This window comes from Alligator sinensis, unplaced genomic scaffold (assembly GCF_000455745.1).
Source record: "Alligator sinensis unplaced genomic scaffold, ASM45574v1 scaffold1638_1, whole genome shotgun sequence".
NCBI classification, from domain to species: Eukaryota; Metazoa; Chordata; order Crocodylia; family Alligatoridae; genus Alligator; species Alligator sinensis.
In genome coordinates this window covers 6,093-18,026 of record NW_005843351.1, presented here as the reverse complement: position 1 = coordinate 18,026, position 11,934 = coordinate 6,093, and the positions used below count along the sequence as shown (strand labels likewise).

Below are 11,934 nucleotides of genomic sequence, written 5' to 3'. Positions count from 1 at the left end.
GAACCGCATTCATGGATGCCCTGGCTTCACCCTCAGCGCCCCAACTACAGGCTCCCCTGACAGTATGGGGGCAGAAAGTAGAAGCCAGGAGAGGGAGAGGGAGAGGGAGACCAGGGACTTCAAATTAATCTCTTGTGGGTTATGTGGAACACACGAGGCCACCAGGCGGACAGCCCTGCTCTAGATGACCCCGTGAAGTCCCTTCCAGTCCTATGTTCTTGTGATGCGAGGTTCAATAACCATTGTATAGGGTATTGTTTTGTTAGATCTTGCAACCTTGCAAGCCTCCACAGGCACCAGGTTTCCTTTCAGTTTTGGTACCTGCTCAGAATAAAGGCACTAACCCAGATGGCTGTGTTGTGCGGTCTTCACTGGGTTAGTCTCACCCCTTCCAGTGTGCAGTCACAAAGATATACAGTGCGATTCTATGTATAATCTCCCCAGGAGGGAGTGCTAAAACCTGGGTCTCCCACTTCCTGAATGCAAGGCCAACTATTCAGCTATTGGGGCTAAAACGCTGGAATGTTGTTGGCCTCCTCCCTCTCCAGCTAATACCCCCTAGGGATGGGTTTTTTGCCAGGTAAAATTTGGACTTACACAATTTCCAAGTGTTCATCTGAGACTGAATTTTCCAAAGTGCTGTGACCAAATCTGCAGAGCTTTCCTGGGAATCTAGCCCTGAGTCTGGTGTGTTATGGTAGGTCTTTCATGAACAAGAAGCTAGGTACAGTGACACATCACACCAACACATTTGGTGAGAAACAAGCTCACAGGTCTTCGTTATTATGCATTCAGACACTCAACATAGTCAGTGCACATATCGAAAGATTTCCTCCCCAAAGGGTTGACAAATTACATGAGGTTTGGGCAGTGCAGGCATGTCATATATGGCGCCCAGGCTAGAGGTGCAGCACACAGGTTTGGCAGAGAGAGCAAATGAAAACATAAGACTGTTTTTTTTGTTTGCTGACAATCAGGCGGAGGCTGCTGATCTCCGAGATACCAAAACCCAGGGAGAGGAGACTCAGCTAAACACTGCTGTTGTCAGCCCTAATCTTCCCTGTGCCATAAACAGCATGTTGCGTACAGTGCTAGGGCTGGGTGGCTGTTGCTTTTACAGCCTCCTAGGCCTGTTTGGCTCATGATGAGTCAGTAGAGCCTAACCCGATTGTCAGGGAAGGGCTGTGTTCTCTGCCCCACCATAGCACGGAAACAAACAGAAGTCATGGGGTGAAGACAGGGTGGCACCTGTCCACAACCTGTCCCTTTCAGGTAAGACATAGTTCAAACCAGCTCAGTGGTGGGTTCCCTATTGCCTATACTCAAGAGCTGCCTGATCACAGTAAGAAATATTGTTGGATGGAGACAATCCTTCAGCAGAGACGGGATCTTTGGTCATATAAATATGGCTTTTTATTTGAGAAGGTATATGGTAATAGTACAGCCAAAAAGGTCAGAGCAGAGCCCTGGGAGCCAGGGTTCCTCCTCTTGACACCGATAAACTTGGTGACCTCAGGCAGGTGGGGTATAATGTAGACTGCTTCTTTATGATGCACCCTGGATAACACTAAATAGTCTACACCTTGATGACGCAGAACTGTCCTTTGGACCCCATGGCTAATGACGGCAAAGACAAATGAACGTCAACAGATTGTCGCAGAGCTTTCAGACCCGTAACGTCAGGACCTCACTGTGCATCTGCCAACTCCGTATTGAGGGGACTCCTGAAGCAATCAGCTGGCTGCAAAATCTGGACATACAATTGCGAATGTGTTTTTCCTTGCTTTGTGATCCTTATTGTATCATCATACGCCAACGGCCCCCCCCAAGCAGGTCATAGCCTTTTCCAAGTCCATTTCCAAGCCTGTAAAATAGGGACACTAATACTGATCTAGATGAATGAAGTGCTTTGAGATATTCTGATGACAAATAGACTGCTGATGTGCGGGAGAAATGTCCTCGGACAAAAGATTAAGCTACCACACCCAACCCACCCTTTGTCAGCAAACAAATGCTCCAGTACCTTAACAGTCCCTGAACAGTTCAACTGTACCAGTTTCCTCAGTGTGAATGCAGTTTTCCCAAGCTTATACTGATCCAATTTACTCCCATGTAGCACTCCCCATTTATACTCTGTACTGGATAAGGATTTGCAGTGGAAAATCTACGGCTGCCCCAGTATCTCTGCTCCTTAGCCAGACACATCCGTGCCAGCTCCCCTTCCTCTGTCAGAGGTGTAGCAGAGTGCCCAGCCCCTGGGCAACAGGGGATGGATCAAAGCAGGGCTCTTGCCCAAGAGAAGGACTTCAATGGCAGAGTCTTGTCCAGCTGAAGGATGAAGATATGAAAGAAGTCACTTGCTGGACCCAAGAACTGAGTGCCAGCATCCACATGTATTTATTTATTTGATCTGCATCCTGTCCTATCCAAAAGGCCCAGAGCAGCTGGCAATATAAACACACAAATAACCTTTGGATAGGATTCCCCTAAGAGCATCCTGAAACTTGAGAACTCAAACTCCCCTCCTCCCTCCCCAACCACCTCTTCCCTACCTAAACCCCTTTACAAGCAAACCAACCTTCCAGCCAATCTAAACCACGCTTCCCAACCACCATTTATAGCCAAATACAAGAAATTTCTTCCTACTTCCCCCACCCCCTGCTCTCCCACCTTCCCCCAACGTCCCTTCCAAGCCCCTTTCCTATAGGTCTGTGCCTGTCAACCCCCAAAAAACACCCTCAGACCACACATAAGCATCCCAAGTTTCAACATTAGCACGCACCGTACCCTGAGAAATCTCCCATGCACACCAACCGCACCCACTATCCCTGAGTAATCTCCCCATCTGAACACTACTACATTGTGGGTTTACGGGCATAGTGGTGAGAGCCAAGGTGTTGGGGGAGCACACTGTAGGCATGTTATTAGGGTGAGGGTTAAGTTGTCTGTAGCAGTCACTCCATGGGTATGTTGGCAGGTGGTAAGGATTGAAGTGCATGTTTGAGTAACTCTCTGGATACACCAGTGCAGGATTAAGGGTCAGGAGTATAGGTGAGGTCAATTCTTAACTGTGTTCAGAGAAGGTTGAAAATGAAGGTTTAATGGGAAACATACAGGGTCATCTTGGTAGAATCAGATGAGAACCATTAAGCTCCAGTGGAAAGGAAAGCTGGTGCCATGGCTGAGATATGGGGATGGGATTCAGGAGAGCACCCCATGCCCTGTCTTCAGCCACAGCTAATCCTTGAGGCTTCAAAGAATGCTAAACACAAAACGAGCAAGCAGAATACATCTTGCCAACTGTGCAACAGGGGGAAAAAGTCCAAACGACTGCAGGTAACCAGCTGAAGCCCTCAAGCATGAGAACTGATTATTAGAGTCATTGTCTTAATTCAGACAAAGCACATTAACAACCCTTCTGTTCTCTCTGTAGCCTATGGAAGAAAAGTACAAACACAGGAACAGAGATTCACATCCACCAGGGCCAGAAGGGACCAGCCTGATCCCCCTGCATCCAAACACACACAGGTCACAGATTTTTTTCCCAGAATTTGGATCACAGCTTGTCTTTTAGAAAGACACCTAATCTCATCTTAAGACTCTAAGCAATGATGAGTCCACCACTTCCCCTAGTAAGCAGTTGCAATGTTTAAACACCCGCACTGCTAGGAAAGTGCATCTTATTTCAAAGTTGGGTTTGCCCAACTTCAGCTTCCAGTCACTGGATCAGGTTACCCTTTGCAAAGCCCCCAGTATCAGATAACTTCCACTACACACAGTGATCAAGTAAATCATCTCTCAATCTTTTGTTTGGTAAGATGCATCAAGTGAGTGCCTTAAAGCTCGTATCACAGGGCTTGCATTCCAGCCTCTGAATCATTTTTGCCCTTTCCCTTTGAAATCTTTCCAGTAATTCCACATCCTTCTCCAAATGTGGATACCAGCACTGGACGCACTGCATGAGTCATTGCCTCGCCATTGCTGTGTCCAGAGGCAAGATCACTTTTCTGTGTCTATTTGATATTCTCCTTTTATGCATCCAGTGATTGCATTAACCATTTTAATTGCAGCATGGGCTGAGAACTCACATGCAGGCAATTATCTACTATGATTCCTAAGTCCTTCTCTGTGCCATTACTTTTTAAGACAGAGCCACCCAACCTGTAGGTCACGTCTGTCCGACTGGTAGCCTGTGGATCACATCCAGCCCATGAGTGGCTAACTCATGGCTCCCAGTCCAGGTGCTTCTCCCTTCATTGCTTCTACTGCTGCTGCCGGGGTCCCTGGGCTCCCCCTCCCTTCTCCAGCTTCCATTTCCTGCCTCCACCCCAGGAGGAGGAACAGAGCAGTGCTAGCCCGAGGGGCTCAGGAAACCTGCAGCTCAGGAGGTGCCCTTGCACTGCTCTGTTTGGAACCAGTGGCTCAGGCTAAAGCTAGGCTCATCTCATTAAGCCATGCATCCTCAAGCACGTGCTCTTCTTTCTGGGGTCCAGCTGCAAAAGAAGGTCTAGACAGTGACTTTCCTGTGGTGTGGTAATTAGAGCACTGTGCTGGGAAGTCAGAGATGATGAAACCTCCTTTGGATGAGTAGGTCTAGAACCCAGGTGAGTGCCTCCAGCAGTGGGCTAAAGCATGGGGCCCCCCTCCCTCCAGCACCTAACACCAGTTGTTTTACCCAGCAAAAGTTTGGGAACTTACACTCATTCATGAGCGACTGCATGGATCTGCCTACCTGCCTAGCCAGCATATAGCTTACTGAGCATACTTAATAGCCACGTGCACATGGAGTGGTTATAAATTGTGTGCAAATATCCAAAATGGCATTTACAAATGTGGGTAAGTACCATTGGGATATGTAAAGTGAAATAGGATTTTGCCCTTAATTTCTCTTTGACCCTATTTTCCACCTGTTGTACATGGCTAGTGATATTTCCTTTCTCCACCCCCACTCTTGTCTTCTTGGAGCATGAGCTCTTTGTGTTAGGGACTGTCTATTGTTGTGTGGATGTTTAGTGCCTAGCGCAGTGAGGCCTTGATCTCAGTTTTAAGAGGTTTAATACCTAGATCTCTGGCTATAGCTTCAGTCCTCTTCACTTCCAAAATTTCAGAGTCCCAACACAGATTCCAAAATTCACACTTGGACTTTTTTTTTTGTCCACTCACTGACTCAGATTTGGGTCTCAGTCACATTGGTGTGGATTCAGAGTTGCTACTGAAAACCACAGAGTTTACTCCCTATTGACTAAAATGGGAATGACCAGAATGTACCTTCCTGGAATTTGAAACTCAAATCAAAATATTGGCCTGGCCCATCCTTATGATTAGTAATTCTTTGCCTGTAAGAACAGGGAGGGACTAATTTTGTGTTGCTTTCTTGTTCTGGGCCTATTACAATAAGGTCTCCATCCTGTTCAGCGCTCTCAAATGCTACTGCAGTCACGATCCTCTGCAGGAGTAAATTTGCATAGCTCCACTAACACCAGCCACACCAAATTGATTTACACCAGCTTGGGACCTGGCCCTGGGATTCTTAAAACATGTGATTCTTGTTTTGTGGGTTAACATGTAACAAATAAGTTATAAAAGTCCATTGAGAAGAAGTAACCAGGTTCAGAGCCTTTCTGATTCTCAGGCAGAGACAACTGAGTAATGCTTCACTTCATTCCTGCACTGAATTAAAAAGCCAGAGCTGAAAGACTGAAATTAGACTGGCACCATTCATAACTCCTCCAATCCTTGCTCCCTTCTTACAATGTGAGCAAAGGACAAGCACGTTGGCCTGAACTAATAATTTCCCAGGAGTCACGTGTGCCAGCACAGAACAAACTATTCACCTTATGTAAGTGATCTTGGAGGAATAAAATTAAAAAATCCTCTTTCTGATTGGATGTCTTCCTGCAAGTGGCCAATATAAAATTTCCAACCATCTGGCCTGAATTCATAAAGTGTAAATTGGAGTAGCCCCATTCAAACTAGTGAACTTTGATTCATTTCCACCAGCTGAGAATCTGGCCCATTGTCTTTGTCTCATCTGCCTCTCCCTCCTTTTTTCAGCCCTGGTGCTAGATGAACACAATTTCAAAATTATATTTTACAAAGCAACAAACATTTCCACAAATCCGAGGAAGGAAACCATCAGGGGAAAAACTACTCCTTAAAAACAACAAACAAACAACTGTTTTTGGCGACTGCAAATTTCTGCTGAGTACAACATGTTCAAACAGCAACATCTTTAATTATAGGGGATCACCCTGCACACATGTCTCCTGTTCAAATTGCTAGGATACTTTTAGGCAGATCAGATTTCACAAAGAGTTCAAGTTTGTTTTCACTTACCTGCTAAAAAGCAACTAGTCCTGTAGCTGTTTCCTTCCTTTTTTTTTTTTTTTTTTAATCACTCCCAAGGAATTTCATTTACACTGCTTCCATCACCCCAGACTGCTGCTTTTGCAAAGCTCCCCCCTTATTTAATTTAACTAGGCATTAGCTACATCCCAAAGGTTGAAGATCTAAAGACATCTGTCCCTGGGGCATACCAATCCCTTAGGAAAAGAGGGGGAGATGCTGGTTAGTATGCTTTCAAACTTGTTCAAGCCTCACTAAAGTAGCCCTGAGAAGGAGGAGGCATGCCAGGGTGGAGTATCATGCCTTGGATTTTTGTTGTTACTCTGAACATTGTATTGTTTTTTTAGCAGAGAAGAGAATAATGATCCTGCTCCCGGTCCCCATTTCCTGCTCAGATCCCACCAGCCCTAGTCTTAGGAAAGGGTAATTCACTGAGTCTTGGAAGTACTTCTTCCAAGCAGCACAATGCCTCCCCTGTGGTTGCTTTTCTTCTGAGAGACCCAGGGTGAAAGTCTGGAAAGAAAGGAATCAGAGAGTTTTTTTCAGATCAGCCCACAAGGAAAGTGTGCAAGGCAGCTGGCTATTAATGTTCTATTAGTGATGGATTAGCTGGAATCTGCCAGCTAGTCAGCGCGCACAATGGCAAATTAATGAGTTATTTGGAAAGCCAGCTTAACTGTGTGCTACTTAGTAACTGAGAAAATTCAATACACAGGGAGCTGGGTTAAAACCTGAATTTAACAGAAACACGAGTGGAAGGGGCTGCCTCTGTCACTGCATCTAGTCCCCTGTATTTCTAAATTACCACTTTGAGAGGTGGTGCAAACACCTACTCTGGACACCTTATGAAACATTTGGACTTTTATCTTGCTGAGATGTTTTGCCCCTAGTTGACTTCCTGCTTCTTGGGCAGGGGGCTGGACCCGATAATCTTACAAGGTCCCTTCCAGCCCTAATGTCTATGAAGACTCTCCTATGAAAGGGACTCTGCTCCCTACACCGCAGAGGAAAGCAAACCCCCAGTGCCTGGGCCAGTCAGTCTGGGAGCAAAAACCCTTCCTACCCCAGCTCCGGGAATCAGTGTGATTCTGAGGATGTGGACACACATTGCAATCGAATCCTTCCGGGGGGAATTCATTCACAATGGTGTGAACTGTTGTGGCTTGCACACCAGGGTGGGAGTGAGCACCCAGCCCAGCATGCCTTGCAGTGGGCAAATGCTTTGGGAGTCCCAGGTGTGGCTTAGGGCCTTGTCCCTTTCCTGCTTTCGTTTGCTTCCTGAATGTAAGCTTAGTAATCTTTTATAGTACACCCCCCCACCATCTAGCATAAAACTTTCCATCACACACCTTAAACCACATTAAGAAACCACACACCTGTTACAATAAACGCATCCACTCCTCAGCATCCCCGCGCAGCCACCCACTGGCCTTCCCTAACCCAATTGCTGTCCTTTAGTTTAGTCCAAGCCCCGATTTGGGGTTTACATTCTCAGTTCATTCCCTAGTCTTGTCACTTGTCAAACCTCAATAAACGTCAATAGCCTGTAGGGTGCAGTCATTTGCAATGTGCTCACCTGACTTCGGGACAGGAGGGGAGGGCTTGGACTCATGCTTTTTGGTTGTGGGGAGGGGGGGCAGGTACTGCCTGGGACTGGGCAGGTGGGGGGCATGAGGATGGGCTGAAGTCAAGTAGGGAATCAGGGCAGAGCTGGCTGTTGGAAAAACAACTTTTATTGAGCAAAGAATGTGCAAGGGAGCTCATTGATTAAAAACAATCATTGCCAGGAAAAGGGGGCAGTAGGACTCTGGCTACATACTTCATTTAGTTTATTAGTATATATTAGTAGGAAGTTACAGAGTTGAAGAGGTGGAAGGAGATGCAGAAGACCCAGGGAAGGGTAGTTGCATAGTACTGGGTGGGTGGGTACATGGAGGATGCAACTAAGTTATGCAGAGAGAACGTAGCCTACTTAGGTAGGGGATGAGTTAGGGCGAGGGATAAGGGAGGTAAAAGCATGATGCTTACCGAGGGAAGAAGATACAAAGGCCCTGTGCAAGGAAGCTGCATTATTGTAGAGTTGTGGGCTCTGAGGGATACACATGCAGGTACAAACAACAGCATGTGGAGTATAATTGCAGAGGTGATGGACAGTCCAGGTGGGAAGCAGTTTTAGCTCATGATCTGTTGGGGGGTGGAAATCAGACTGCTTCCTCCAAGTTGCTTCCAGCCAGTAGTTTGCTGGTGTCCACATACTGGCACTTGCTCGCAATGCACTCCATGTTGATGTCCCTGGAACATCTGATGGTGTCAGACACCATGAGCCGTCTCATCAGCTTGGCATACTCAGCAGGCACACAAGATGCTTTTGTTGCCGGGGTCCCATGCTCCGAGCACCCCAACAATCAGTGCCTGCACCATCACTTTGCAGCCTCCTACTCACAGCACCTGCCAGCAGCTTGTACTGTCAAATTCCACTTGCAGGCTTCGACAAAGGCTTGCTGCTGGTTCTCCAATGGCATAGCAACATCAGCCATCACAATGCATTTGTTCTCCTCCTCAGCTGCAAGGATGTCTGGGCAATAGCTGGCTCTCAGCCCAGGATGGTGCAGTTGATGGGACTGCACTTGATCTTAGCCAAAAGGCTGAGAAGCGATACCAGAGCAGTCGGTTGCAGTAGTGTGTGGGAGAGGCGAGAAGTGATGCAGTTTGGGATTCCTGGAAGACTGGCCAGGTTAGTGTCATAGAAAGGTGAGTCCACACACAACCACTGAATCAGTTCACAGCGCACCAGTTCAAAATAGTACTTGATTTTCCAGGCACCCTTTTGAACTGCTCCAGGTGGATTTAAACACAACACAGTTTAATGCATGTCTTTTCTATCTGTTCATTTCTGTTTTAATTGTCATGCATGTCCATGCTACGAATAGAACAAGATCCTCTAGAATCATGCAAGGGAAAATGTCCTTCTTGGCCCCAACTAGCATCCAGTAAAAGCCAGTCAAAGCTCTGGAGTTACCATGTTTTTCTCACTGCAGAGCTCAACCTGGGGACCTCAATTACATACTTCCACATCACACACCCCGATTTGTGTGCCCGAACTCGCCATCTTGTTCCACAAGCTGATCCAGTTCTGCAAATTTGATGGGGATGCTTCAAGCCCCAGTGCTAAGGTCACTTACAAACATTTAAATAGGATGGATGGAATTCTGTTTGTCACTGTGCACCTACACAGCCATTTCCTAGCTGCATTTTTTTGGCCTGTTACTGCATATAGCAAACATGCATGCATCTGTGCGTAGACTGAGTAGGCCATGTACACACACTAGGTATGTTATCATGCAATGAAGTTTGGGAAAGGAGAAAACCCATTCCAAGTTTTAGCCCCAAGAGCTGAACAGCTAAAGCACTTACCTAGGACGCCAAAGACCTGGGTTTCTGGTCCCCATCACCTAACAAGTCAAGTCACAGTAATGCAAGTTAAAATTCAGTCACCAAAGAAGGGTTTTAAGCCTACATCACCAATTTCTCCACATAGTGGTTTAACCACCACACCATAGATTAGGTCTTTTCCACTCTTCTCTCCAGCACACCTTTTGAGGATGAGCCACCACCCCTTGCACATAATAGCCATCAACTGAAATGGTTGGGGAGCTGTGCAGGGGCTCCACATCCCCCTCTGTAGGCTGCCCCACAGAGGCCTGGGGCTCTGTATGATGTGTATGTGGTCTGGCATGTCACAGACACAACCTGGATGCATGGGATTGGAGCAAGATGCTACGGGTGTCACAAACTAGGACTCCAGAAACCGAGAATCAAAGCAGAGGACATGGGCTAGGATTCAGGCAGGAATGAGGCAGGGGATTCAGGCTGGGCAAGGACTCAGGCGGGAGTCAAGCAGAGAAAACAGGTAGCCAAGGATCATGCAACAGATGAGGGCACTCGGGCAGCCTGCAGCCAGTCCCATCCAGGCTATAAGGGCAGCTTGGGCTTGTCTGGGCAGCAAGTAGAAAGACTCCTGACATGGTGCTAAGAGCACTGTGATGGGAAGGGGAAGCGGGGTTGGGGGGCAGGCAGGGGAGTCAGAGAAATGTATCTCAAGCCCTCAGGGCAAGGAGCAGCATAGATCCTGAGCATTCTGCTTCCTAGGGAAGTGTCCTAACCACTCAGTTCTTGAAGTCAAAACAGGTGATGATCCCCATCTTTTTTCCCCACCTGGACTTATTCTCAGGTACAGTGCCTAGTCTACTGCACACGCATGCATCCATAGTGCAGGGCTGATAGAATTTCTACCTATGCACAAGTGCTGATAATAGCAGTTATGTTGTTAGACGCTCACCCTTTAGGCACACCAAGGGCAACTGGGCCTATTGAGCAGGCCCCCAAGGCTAATCCCTAGAGGAACATCGCTAGTAACTGCCCTCTAGTCAGACAACTCCTCCTTTAATATACCTTGCTTTAGTCTAGCTCATGGATTTGTAGCGCTGATCCTCAGCCCTTCCAGTTTGGAAAGTGATTTTCCATGAGGCATAATATCAAAAGCTTTGCTTGTATCCAGGTAAGTTAGTTCACTGCATTATCCTTAACAAAGCCTATTATCTAATAATATAATATAATATTATGTCAAACTAGCATCATTATTCTAAATCTATGTTACATTTTATCCCATTTTCTACTCCCTGCCATATCTTTAACTATCATTTCACAAGCATTTATTCTGAGTTCTCCCCCCACCCTTCCCCACCTTTAAGTGGGGCCTACATTTGCTATTTTTCAGTCATAGGGCACTATCCCTGCATTTACAGATTCTGAGTTTCCATGCTAGATAAGCCAGTCTTTTGTATATAGTGTCCCCCCCCCCCGGTGTTTTAGGAGAAGAATAACCCAGACCCCCTGAAGCATAGAATTCAGCTCCACCTTTTTCGGTAAACACCTTAGCCATTCAGTCTTTGCTGCCAAGTTATGGGAGGACCAGTAGGTCTTTTTTCCCCTTCCAGGACTTAGTCAGGTACACACACAGCCGGTACATCATCTTCTGCATATTCAGTGTACACATGCATGCTTACACATTGTAAGGATGGGCCACACCAAACAAGTCTTATGAAACCTGGAGTTAGCCAGCCAAGTACCTGAACCTGCAGGGAATCCAGATGCAGTTGCATCTGTACCAAAGGGGTAAAAACCAGGCAGAGTCCCATTTCTAATCCTAAACAATATCTGTGTCCATAGTCCAGGTCAGAACCCAGGGAATCCAGAAATACAGCAGATGAGGTACTGAAGTCCAGGGTTGGAGCAAGACTGTGCCACACCAAAGCTGAACTGCTGCAAGATGAGGCATCAAGTACCCAGAACCCTACTTAAGGACCTGGGCTTATATGCTAAGTCCAGCTGACTGCAGTGAATGAGCTTGATGCTTGCAGCTGAGGCCAGGTGGCTCTGCTTAGATGGCAATCTGCCCTTCAACAGGCATCCACAGTGCAAGGGTAATAGAATCACAACCTGTGCATAGGTACCAAAGAGTACTGCTATTTAAGCATGCAAATAGTAATAGAATTCCACTCTTGTGTTATTCTCTTTGACTGCTTTATT

The 11,934-nt window shown here is 46.7% G+C and overlaps 1 protein-coding gene across 1 annotated transcript in view; it reads right to left on the bottom strand.

Annotated features, from left to right (window-relative positions):
- INAVA (innate immunity activator) overlaps positions 1-6,461 on the bottom strand; it is a 47,263-nt gene extending 40,802 nt beyond the window's left edge. Inside the window, exon 1 of the mRNA XM_006038420.3 lies at positions 6,337-6,461. The gene's annotated coding sequence lies outside the window, so the exon portion shown is untranslated. The remainder of the gene's footprint in view (positions 1-6,336) is intronic.
- Between the last annotated feature and the right edge of the window lie 5,473 nt (positions 6,462-11,934).